This window comes from Struthio camelus, chromosome 3, assembly GCF_040807025.1.
Source record: "Struthio camelus isolate bStrCam1 chromosome 3, bStrCam1.hap1, whole genome shotgun sequence".
In the NCBI taxonomy this organism is placed as follows: Eukaryota; Metazoa; Chordata; class Aves; order Struthioniformes; family Struthionidae; genus Struthio; species Struthio camelus.
Window position 1 is genome coordinate 50,480,089 of NC_090944.1, and position 11,751 is coordinate 50,491,839.

Consider the following 11,751-nt stretch of genomic DNA (forward strand, 5'->3'; position numbering starts at 1 on the left):
GAAGCTGGGCCCCAGAGGACGGGCTCTACTTTGAACCCTTTGAGCGTGCTGTGAGGGGCAGCTTAAGGAGTGCAGAGCCAGCCTGTCCTACACCCCTGCTTGGAGGAGGCCCAGGACAGCAAACACTTCTGCAGTTCTCGCTAGGGTCACGGCAGCTGCGACCCAGCTGAAGACAGAGGTCAGAGCGAGATCAAACTCTTGTCTTGAACAGTTCACCTGCCTTGGCCCTCCTGACCTAGGTTTCCAATTGGAAAGTCCCTGCATGGGGGTGAAATGAATCACACCGTAAGAGAAAATTTGGGCTCATCTTTGAAAAGGCTGAGCTAAAACACAACCAAAGTAACTGTTTTTTTGTTCTCCTCCATCTTCCAACTGCAAGAGATATACTGAAGACAAGGAAAGAAGGATAGGTCTTACCACTTTAAAGTTTTCTGTCACTACTGAAAGCTACTCTTTCTGCTTTCTGAATGCTATGACAACTTGGTAAATATGAATGAGTTTCTCTGGAGAATGCCCTACATCTGCCATGGACACCTCCTTCATTCTTCACTTCCTTTGACAATGGCACGCACATTATTTGTCTTCATTGACCACTGCTTACATAAACGGGGCAAAAATGACAAGCATAGGTGGCACTTAGTAAAAGACCAGCAATTCTCCCTTTTTTGGGTCTTGGTTTTGAGAAATTAATTCAGACCTTTAAACCGTAGCCTTGGTTCAACGTGTCCAGGATTCTGCAAACTTGCAAGTTCAAGGAACAGACAGATACTGGTTTGGCTTCATGTCCAGAAAAAAATGCCATATGCAGAAAGCCGTATATGCGGAACACAGAAATCTGTAGTCAGATAAAAACAGGCAATTCAACAGGCAGATGAAATGACTGAAAAGACCGATCCATCAAAAGTTCAATTCTGCCATTCTGGAAGTAAAAATGCACGCTAGTCTTCCATGGAAAGCAGAAGGGAAGTTGTCAGAATTTGTCTTTACCCAGCTTTTTCCTGTCTTGAAAAGTTACTGGCTTCAACCCTGTCCTTTGAAAGAAACAGGAAATAACTTGAGCTTATTCTGTTTTCAGTTGACCAAGAATCCCCTGACAGGGAAATTTTCTCAGAAGGCTGCCTCTGTATACGGAGAGAGAGGCGGCTAGGCATCTTGTACTACTGCTGTGCGGTCGGAGGTGGAAAGATATTTTGCTTTCAGGGTTGCCTAAGACTTGTTTCTTATTAGCTCCAGGCCCTTCAAACTGAGGACCACACGTCTGAATTTCAAAGGAAAAAAAAATCGTTTCCCACAAACGCTGGCAAAAGCTTTATACAGCCAAAAACGTAGCCTCAGCCTACTAGTTGACAGCTTGACGAAAATCCCAGACCACTTCATCAAAAGCATTTTTTCCCGAAACTGAGAACTCTATTGGCAAAGCTTGCATGCACAATTTTTTCTTTAAATTTAATCCTTTCACCTCGAAACACTAACACAGACCGCATCCCCACCCATTCCGGGAACATGATATAAGAGGTATATGCATAAATTAGGGAATTAGGTCACATCACAATTCAAAACAGGCAAACATCAGAGTATTATGAAGTGTATGATGCACAGTACACTGGGTGTTCACATCCCTTGAAACTACTAGCATGGTTCATGGCTGTTTCATGGTGTCAGTCTGTTTATTTGGATGGTCTCCTTCCTATTTTACCACCCCAATAAAATCACCTCAGCATTGACTTCAGGAAATACATTTGACACCAAAGGAACAGAAGGAAGCATTGAAAATACAAAGCCACCATTGAACTGATCTTGGGTTACACCTGCCAAATCTCTCTGTACTCTTTACACTAAGTCTGTACACTTCAGTTTTTCTTATTTAACTTTTTGGCTATGGCTAACTGGGCCTAAAGAAGAAATGTTTTCCAGGGACCTGTTCTTACATGTGACGATAGCTTCAAGAAGCTTTGACCTAAACCTGGAGTCTGTAAGCTGTGATGCACTGTCACAAGGAAAGAGTGAGTTCTCACACTGAAGTGTTGTTCTGAAATGATGAACGGATGCTGCAGGGAACGATGCAGACCTAGAGGCTGGTGTGTTACCAAACCCAAATATATGTGCAACTAAATATTGTAGCTTCAGCACCAAAACAAAGGTGCCTGGTTTTGGGGGTCCTGAAAACTCACAGCTCCCATTTACCAAAACTGATTAGCTCTCAGTGGAAGAGACCGAGACTTGTTAGGCACCTGCCTATTGTTTGGGACAAATGGGAAACCCATAAGTTACAGTAATACAGCACATTTTTTAAAATCTTGCTTTAAGTATCAAGGTATTTCTTCAACTGAAGAACTTCTTTCTGAACCCAGGTCTGCAACAGCCTCACTACTCAGGCAAGAATACCTGAATAAGCATCCTCGGAAGTGCCCAACCTCCTGGTGAGGAACCAGCAGTCCTTGTAGCAGTTCCCTCACTCTCTCTGATCTGCTCGACGCCTCCAAGTCTAGTTTCCTCCTGGATGTGACAGCGCAAGCGGGTCTTATAAACGGCAGTGCACAAGACATACTCCAGCACTTCAGAGATGATGCAGGAAGCACAGAGGACATAGTACAGAGCCCGTCCGTCACCCAGGACTGATCAGATAAATCAGACAGCCTGGCATGACGACTATTAGTGGCTCCATCCTCCTCCATTCATTTTGAGAGATGCTGCAGCTACTGCTAGTCAGAAAATCCTCTCAATGCCTACTGTATGCTTAAAAGGTACCGAGGGAAGAAAATTCTGGCTGAGGAGCGTACTCGGGACCTCTGGGCTCAGGCACGCTGGCTGCTCTCTGCCCAGCAGCTTTGCCAGCTGTGCGCTGGCCTCCTCACTTACATTTGAGATAATGTGAACCATGGAGCACTTAGGGAGAGGTAAACATATTTGAGTGATTCATACAAGGTGATTTAATCATCACTGACCTGGTGCACAGGCCTGTGCTGTAATTCATATCTGATGCATCAGCTTCCACCACAGCACTCGTGGAGAACAGCGATGACAGTATTTGCTTTGTTCACAAGAGACCTCAAAAATCTACTGCTGAAGTTCTTATCTTACTGTTATTTAGTTTCAGGGCTGATACCTCACAATCCCAGCTGTTCGGTGATACCTTGTTTATATAATGGTTTTACTGCAAGTGCTAGTACTGTGATTCTCTGCCTTCCTCAGACCAGCTATGACACTATGACCATTTTAATTCTGGCCCCTAGGCTACAGGTAGTCCATGGATCATGGCAGAAATTCCCTGCACCACTTCAAGTAGGAACTAACCTCCTCTTCTCCACAGTCTTCTAAAACCTTCACCACGGGCTCTTAGGGGTACTAGAAAATGCACCATGCAAACTTGAAGTAAAAAAATTCTCAAAATAAATCACAAAAATTAAAGAAGAAAAGATTCAACCATTTTTGTGCGAGGCATTCGCACAGTTAAAGTTGCTGCATATTCTGATACCATTAGCTCTTACAAACTTGGGTTAACCAGAGCAAAGGACAGAAAGGTTTATTAGCACATCTGATCTATGTTATCTTAGGCTCTTAAATTCCACTCAACTACATCTGTATAAGTTGTATAAACTGTACAATAACTTCTTGAAAGTGTGTCTTAAGCACATCTCTCTGAAAGGTAATTTGCCTTAAACATATGAAACAATGTGGAGTCCCACACATCACTGAGTAGTTTGCTGCTAAAAGCACATGCCAAATTTTGAGTTGAATTTACTCTGGCTTCAAAACAGCTGCCAGAGGCTCTCATGATGTTTTTTTCCAGTAAACTAAAACATGTTTCCTAGATATATGCCTGACACTTTCTTTTCATTTAAGTCTTTAAACAACCACCCAGGCCTCCTCTCAGTCTTTTTCAGATCAATTAAATCTCATTTATAAAACAATCAAAGCCTAGGTTAGGGGCTTTTTATTAAAGTAAGCAAAGTGCCCAGTGACACAGTTTTTAGTAGCGGCAGCTTGGGCTGGAACGTGGAGCTGTTTGCTGGGGGTTTCCCATGAAAGTGGTACAGATGAAAATTCAGTGTTGCACAAAAGCGCTAAACTGGAATAAACCAGCCTTCCTCTGTTCAGAGCTTTCATTGCACATGTAACAGCAAGTGTGTCTGCTAACTGCTGTAACCACTCCCTCCCCCCCCCCAAAAAAAAATCCCAGTACATTTCACAAAGAGTGTGTCATTCCCAAATCGTGGTTAAATTGCCTTCTGATCACCTAAAACCTGTACTTTCTCTCCACGTTGAACTTCATTTCCTGTTTTTAATGTCTGTTGACTGCTACAATGCATCATTTAAATACTTGTCATATTCTACTCCAAAACACACTAAATTCCACTGGTAGCTGAGAAGAGCAGCCAATATGACATTATTCACTGGTTAATCCTTGTCAGAAAGTGCAATATAAAGATAAAACCTTATCTTCTTTGCGTCTGGGGAACACTGATGAGGCTAAGCTCGGCACTGGGATCAGAAAGTCCCTTACAGGTTGTGATCTTGCCTCACTGAAACTAAGGGGTATCTTTCTTTAGATTCTGACTTGGGCCTTATCTGTCTGTTTATTCAAATGGCAAATGCACAGTCTCTATTTCTGGACTCTTAAAAGAGTAGATATTTAGTCTTCCTGCATTAAAGCAATTCAAAGACTTTTTAGAAGGGGGAAAAGGAAAGGTATGAGAATTAAAGGGGAGCAGGGAGGTGAGGACCTCTGTAAGACCGCAGGGTCAGTGGACTGTCAAACAGCATTGAAGAAGAATGATGCACAGACATGGTTAAGCCACCTCATTTTCGTTCAGGCTGAAATATGTATTGAAATACATAGGCCTCTTGCTAACATGCCAAAACACAGGCTTTCTGCTTCTGCTCATGCCTTCAGCACAGTCCACCACTAAGACCTACTTTCCAGGACATATTTAACATTTGAAACTGTATTTGTGATTTGTGAGAGGGAAAGTTTCCACATTACAAACTGTCTTTTCAACAGCAAGTGCAATCACAGTCAATCAGTCAGATTTACCACTAGAAACAGGCTGATTCTAACAAAAGCAATGAAATTGAGTCCACTTATCGCAGTGGTGAACTTCATTCTGTGCATTAATCTCAATTTCCACTTTTATAGTACATTTTGATAGGCTTACTTGAATAAATAAATAAAGAGTACAACTGCCACCATAAAGTTATTTCAGATTTGTCAGTAACTCAAAGGAGTTATTTCAGATTTTCTCCCTTTAACATGGAGGTATGAGTAGCTTTTGTTTTGTTCTGTTTTAAGCCTAGGTCTCTCCACAACAGAGATGCATTTCACTTTTCTGCACTGGAAAAGATCAGAAAAGAATTATCAACAGCAAGACACCACTCATAAGAAAATAGTGGAAGTTATGATACGCAGAATGAAAAGTGCGCGGCTAGTTTCCTCATCAAACTTGAGGCATGAAAACCCATGCAGTGCTGGAAGCCTTTGCAGTGAGAAATGGATGGAATTTCATTTTACATCTTGATGGTTTCATTTCTGTTTTATCACTCAGCTGCTGGAAACAAAACACAATGTTTGTACTTGGTACTGTGCTGCACATGCAGCACACATTCAACAACAGACATTTCTGTCTCATGGTTTCTCCTGAATTAGTATCATGTTACTTAAGATTTCAAAACGTACCTAGATGCTCCGTTTTGTTCCTAATACTGACTCACAGCCTCCAGCAATTCTGGTGTCACGAGTGTCAGCTCTGTGAATAAGTATGAATAATAATATATTCCATAGGAGGAATTTAGGAAACCAAAGACCCCACTTCCAACCATACAGATTCACTGAAGTGACATTGGTGTGAGGCTGAAGTGCAAATGAGTTTGAAGCCTGATGGATACAACCTCTTCTCACTGTTGCACAAAAATCCCTGCAAAGAAAGGAGGAGGTGGTAGCCGGATGCTCTCAGATCACTGCAGCCTCCTCAGTCAAAAGCAGAAATAATTCTGGCCAGTATTACAACCTGTGAGGAACATCAATAGCTGATATAGTCATGCAAAGAGAAAACCACACTAACGGTTCCTGTTCCCTGAGAACAAAACCGTAGTTATTCCTCATACTGCTCTTTGGAGTCCCAAATTAAAAGAGTTTTCGGTTGTTCCCCGCGGCACAATACTACCCCTCCAGCTGGGAAACAGACCTTCCAAGCACGCGTCTACTTCTTACCCGCTTGCTTCTCTTTCCCACATTTATCACCTCGTCCACTCCACGCCCCTGTGCAGAGCGCTCCCAGCTCAGCCACCGCATTCTTTAAAGATATTCTGTTCATACATATACACCGTACACACAGAGAGGAAAGAGACAACGTTAAGAGAATATTGTTTATTTCTAGAGAGATAAAAAGGATGAATAATCGCCTTTAGCCAGCAGGGTACGTAATAGCTGACCTCCTGCATCCTGCCTTTGATTTCCCCCTGAACCCAATCATCTTTTGTCGGCTAATTCCCAGCATTTTTTCCTCAGGCTGGCGGGCTGGCATGGATGGTTAACAGCTGCCAGTATTTCTCGTCCCTGTCAGTTAAGAACTACACTAATGCTAGATGCCTGGCTCAGTTCCACCCAGGGTGCTGGATGCCTTCACTTTCCAACACGCTCAGCTTTTGCCAGCCTTGAACCTGAATCTATCTCCCGTCCTGCCTTTCTCCCTGCAAAGATCAACTATCTGAGGGAGTTTACCCATGGAAACTGAAGAAACAGATGATAGATTTCACAGGGCTAGACGTCGTGGGGGAATGGCAGATTTCACAGCAGCTTTTAGCAAGCAGTAAAATAATAAGAATGCAGAGCAATTTGGTACGTGGTGTATGCTAGCATACGCTGAATATTATTCTGTTAATAGCAAGAAAGACTCGCACAGAGAAACGAACAAAAAGCCCCCTACCAAAAGCATCCCAACCCTTCTTCCTAAACGAGATGATGCTTCCCTTCGCCTCTTGAAAGATTTAAACCACAGACAACTCGATTTAACCCTTTTGTGCTAGGAATGGAACATTTCTCGCATATAGTCCACCGCACAGAAGAAAGTCACCAGTGACCAGAGACCATCCCTCTAGCGAGATTCAAGGGACTAAAGGCTTTACAGGTAAAACTAACCAACGTAGTTGAGGAACAATTTGTTTTTACGATGGAAATGATAGCATTAGACCACTGCTACAGAAAGCTAGGCCTACTATTTCAGAAGACCTATGCTTAACCTCACCAGAGAGGAAGGCACGTGGTACCCTGATGACAAGAGCAATCTTGGGAAGGTTTTTTTAAACGCATACCCTGAAGTCATGAAATCCCAACAGCAAGGTCGAGAGGGCTGCCTCAGTTCAGTGGTGCACCAAGAGACTCCCTGGAATCCAGATCTGTTACGATCAGGAAGCAAGTTTTCTGCTCCGCTAAAGCTTATTCCAAACATGAATGTCGGGAGAAAAAGTTGACTTCTGGATTCTAGCTTTGAATATTATTTCAGCCACCTTCTCGCCCGCTTCTTTCTTTAAGCTTGGGAATCTCATTTGTTAGCTGCAGGAATCTCATGTAACCAAGCAGTTTTTATTTGTTGTTGCTGTTTTAATGTTTTCGCCATTTCATCGAAACCTCAGTTTTCAGAAAACAAGGTGAATAAGACGTTTGCATAGATGGTGCTTTCCTGTCCAGTGTCCACCTTTCAGCTTGCCAGTACAGACTTGTTCTCTCTGCGCTTCTATTAGCAAAGAGGGGCAGGTAACAATAGTGAACAAAAAGCCTACTCTGAGAAGCACTGGCTCTTTCTCAAGTAGAGTACCACTACAGCATGAATGACTCAATCATCTACTCAAGAGCTATTACTTGCAGCGATGAAGCAATGTTAATTGGATAATGGCTTGCTGCCAGCTAATATTGGCATGACCTACAATACCCTTGGCTGACAGCCGTATATGTCTCTCTATCACACCTTTTTTTTGTAATCTGGATGGGAAGTGGAAACCATTAAAAAAACCTCCTAAGTGCCATTTAACTTCTTATCATGAATTAAAAGCTTAATTAAGTGCCTTGTTACAGGAAGGAAGACCAGTTTTTGTGATTAAATAAAACAAAACAACAGTTAGGGGTATGGATTGAAGGAGTTAGTTTACAGCTTAAAACTTGGTTCTTGGAAAATATTAATTTGGGTTGCGTTTAACAACAGCTGCTTGATGAAGACTGAAAAACTGCTGAAAAATACCCTGGGTGAAAAGCACATGAGGTTCTACTTTCTTAGCAGAAACTGCAAATTAAAAGAAAAGCTTAAGTTAGCAGCTAAGGGGGTACACTTTTTTACTAGATTTATTTAGCTGCAGTCGAAATGCTTTATTCCGCTAACTCTGTTCTGTGTTCTGATGCACTGCATGTCACTGCCACATCTGAGCACTTGTTATTATATGGCTGTTTTTCCAAGAGCTTATCTACACACTAAAACACATCGTTTTAACAAAAGGTGTAGTATGAAATCAAATTACTTAGGCTGGCACAAAAGACTTTATGGAAACTCTTCAATCAAGACAAAGTTAGCTGCATGTTGAGTCAGTTTAATTGAGTAGGAGAGGGTTTGAACGAATACACATTATGCCACACTCGAACTGACATGAAATGTCTAACAGAAAGTTTTACACTGGTTTAAAATGCAGTAAGTTCAACTAGTCTCAATTCTGTATGTGCACAATGTCTCCCCACTGAAATGATATATTTTTTATACCAGCTCCAGTATCAAATCTTTGAGCAATGATAACAACAATGCCCATTCTCCACAACTGCGCATTTTCACAGTTTTCAAACCACACCAGAATTTAAAATGTAATGCTTGTATCGTTGACTTACAAATATTTTTGTTAACTTAGAAGTGATTGTTATCTTTGGAAAAGTATTGAACTATCAGGACTATATTTAAAAATGATTTGCAATCTTTGTTCTTCTGGTAACATACTAACAAAGTGATCCTTTTTCGTAAACACATTGGAACGAAGTACTTACCGTAAATCTCTAAGCCGGAAAAGTGTATGAGCCTAGGACACTGATTTTGAACTTCTGTTTGAAATTTTTCCACTGGCAGTATAACCCCCCGCATGACAAATTAAGTCAATTTTCACAGACGATTCTTTTAGAAATAGTTCACGAGTTCCCAGGGCTCTGCAGATCACAGACTAGAAAAGACCCTGCTAATTTATTTTACTGAAATACAAATAAGATGATTCTTCCTCTTATCAGCTCTTACAAACAAGAGTGTTTTTGTCCCTTTTGTAAGGTGCTCAGGCACTCTTTTTTATTGGGGGCACTTCACATACCTAACCACAGGAATCTACCAAAGTGCACAGCGTTTGAAGTAGAGCAGCACCACAAGTAGAGAGATGTGTACCTCAACCAAGCAATAACTGAGAAATAACCAAGTGCATTAGGCAGATTTCTGTACCTCAAATGACTAAGAGTTGTGAGGAAACAATTTAACTGACAACCTTGCATATAGTTATTCAAATAAACTAGTCACCGAGCAAATTAGATTCCATGGAGTTATCAGAAATTAATTTGCATGTGGAAAATATCTGTACAATTAGGCATTAGTAACTGCAGGTACCAGTTTTCTCTAAGCCAAGAGTTCTCTTCCGGTCTCAAAAAGTCAAAGCCTTGGTGCTCTGCAACTAAGCCAGGCAAACGGCAAAATATAGTTCTCAGGTGGAGCAGGACAATTTCAGAGGACTGAAAAACGCCTTAAGAACTAGATTATTTTCTTCTGCAAATCCATTGACTTCAGTGGAGCTACAACAGCAGATAATTTAACCCGAACTGACTACAGCTTTTTGATCTTTCACTGAGATATATTTTAAAATGTAAAATCCCAGTAATTACACTTCATTTACCTTAAGGGGATTCACTTAAGTAGGATTCATTTATGGTTGGACTGGAGGAAATTTTTAAATGTAGTATCTCACATAAGACATACTTAAAAGACGAATCTTTGAGTTTTACCATACGAACGTAGGACTGTGCCACCAAGTCCAAGTCCCCTGGCTGTGCAGGCAGACACACGACGATCCTTTTGCAAATGGGGCCCTAACCTCCTCCTGCCACTTACCGCCTGCCTCAGCCCCTCACTGTTGTTGTGATCCAAAATCTGCTTATTTCCAATCTAATTTTACTTTTTAAAAGCCAGTTGATACCAGTCAATCCTCGGGGTCAACACTGTCTTTTAGTCTCAAAGAGAAACTCTCCCCCTGCCTCATGCCCTATGTCTACAAGGAGCAGCAGCTGGGCGCACTTGCCATCGGGCAGCCTGAACCAGCCAAGGTCTTTCCTTCTCCTCCTTTCAACCAGGCTCATTCTTCTGATCATCCTAGTCACTCCTACCTGAGTTTCAGTGATTTTTCTTGATCTATCTGGACGAGTGTCACACACGGTATGCACGCGGTCTCTCAAAGGCTTTGCAGAGCAGCGTGGACACCCTCCCTTCTCCTCGTGCCTCTGTATAGCCCCGTGCGCTCTGCGACCTCTCTGCTCCCACCCTTGCTATGCAGGGCGACAGTCGTGTGGCACTGACTCAAACACCATTCTTCCGCTGGAAATTATTAGTGGACACCGTGTAGAATCATAGTGTGCATCCTAGTGTGTCTGCTGTGATACATCTAAACTCTTATGCAAAATGTCTGGGTTAAAATTTCTTCATGAGTAATATTCAGTGCCAAGACTCATGAAGTCACACCCAATGACCTATTTCTTCTCATACCCTCCAATTTGTGCCATGACAATGTCATGACACCACTAGAGTCTCAGGAGAGCTAAATCAGAGGGGAAAAAAGGGTTCGTGACACTTCAGTCACCTGCTATGATTTAAAAATGTATTGTACTTCTTAGTGGGCATGGAGCAAATAGCATTGAAAAAGGTGTTCATCTCATTCTGTATACCAGAAAACTTTCCTGTTGACTGACTGCCTTCGCTTCCCTTGGGGACATCAGCGTCCCTCGAACTACAAGCTTGAACAGGACATCCCAGGGCAGGCCCGGAGAGGGCCTTCTGCCAGGCGGCAGTAGCACAGCACTGGGGGATGCGGTGGGTGGTGACGGGAGGATTTGTCAGCAGCTGAGTGCCTCCTCTCTCCTCGCGGCAAAGCCACCAGCGAGCCCGACGGTAGCTCTGGTATCACAGGCTTAGAGCTGTGAGGAAATTACACTGGGGGTGGAAGTCAGCCAGTAAGATTTTGTGGTGGAACAAAGTAAACTTTCCAGTGAGGTATGTATTTTCTACATCCCTTTGCTTCCTGCTGCGTGAGCCATTCTGCATGAGAAAAACCCTGCTTTTTGAAAGAAGCTGTTCAGCTTTGCTTTCTTAGTGGAAAACACATGTCCCGAAGCAGTTAAATCCCAAACTAGTTGTGCGGGGAAGAGAAAGGAAGCAAGGCTGAATGAGATACAGGAAAGGGGAAAGACAACAACAAGGATATGAGCTGCTGGAAAGGGGTGGATAGCAACGAGACTCCAAGTACTGTGACAGTTTAAATGATTTTTCAACAATAACCTGCTGTCTAACAGCCAAGGGACCCCTTTCAAATTTCCTGTCTGGAGAGGCCAGCAGAATATTAGGGTACTGATAATGTGCTGAATGAAGCTATAGTAATTAAGTGACCTCCGAGTGGGTACTGCTCTTTCAGTCGCGGTGAGAACGGCAGAGCTGAAACGTTTTAAAGCTTTGCTATAGTAACTGTTAGAAACGCTGGCAG

General features: G+C 42.5%; 1 protein-coding gene across 22 annotated transcripts in view; it reads right to left on the bottom strand.

Annotated features, from left to right (window-relative positions):
* The window catches only part of BACH2 (BTB domain and CNC homolog 2), a 202,408-nt gene that overhangs the window by 43,475 nt on the left and 147,182 nt on the right, over positions 1 to 11,751 (bottom strand). The window lies entirely within an intron of this gene.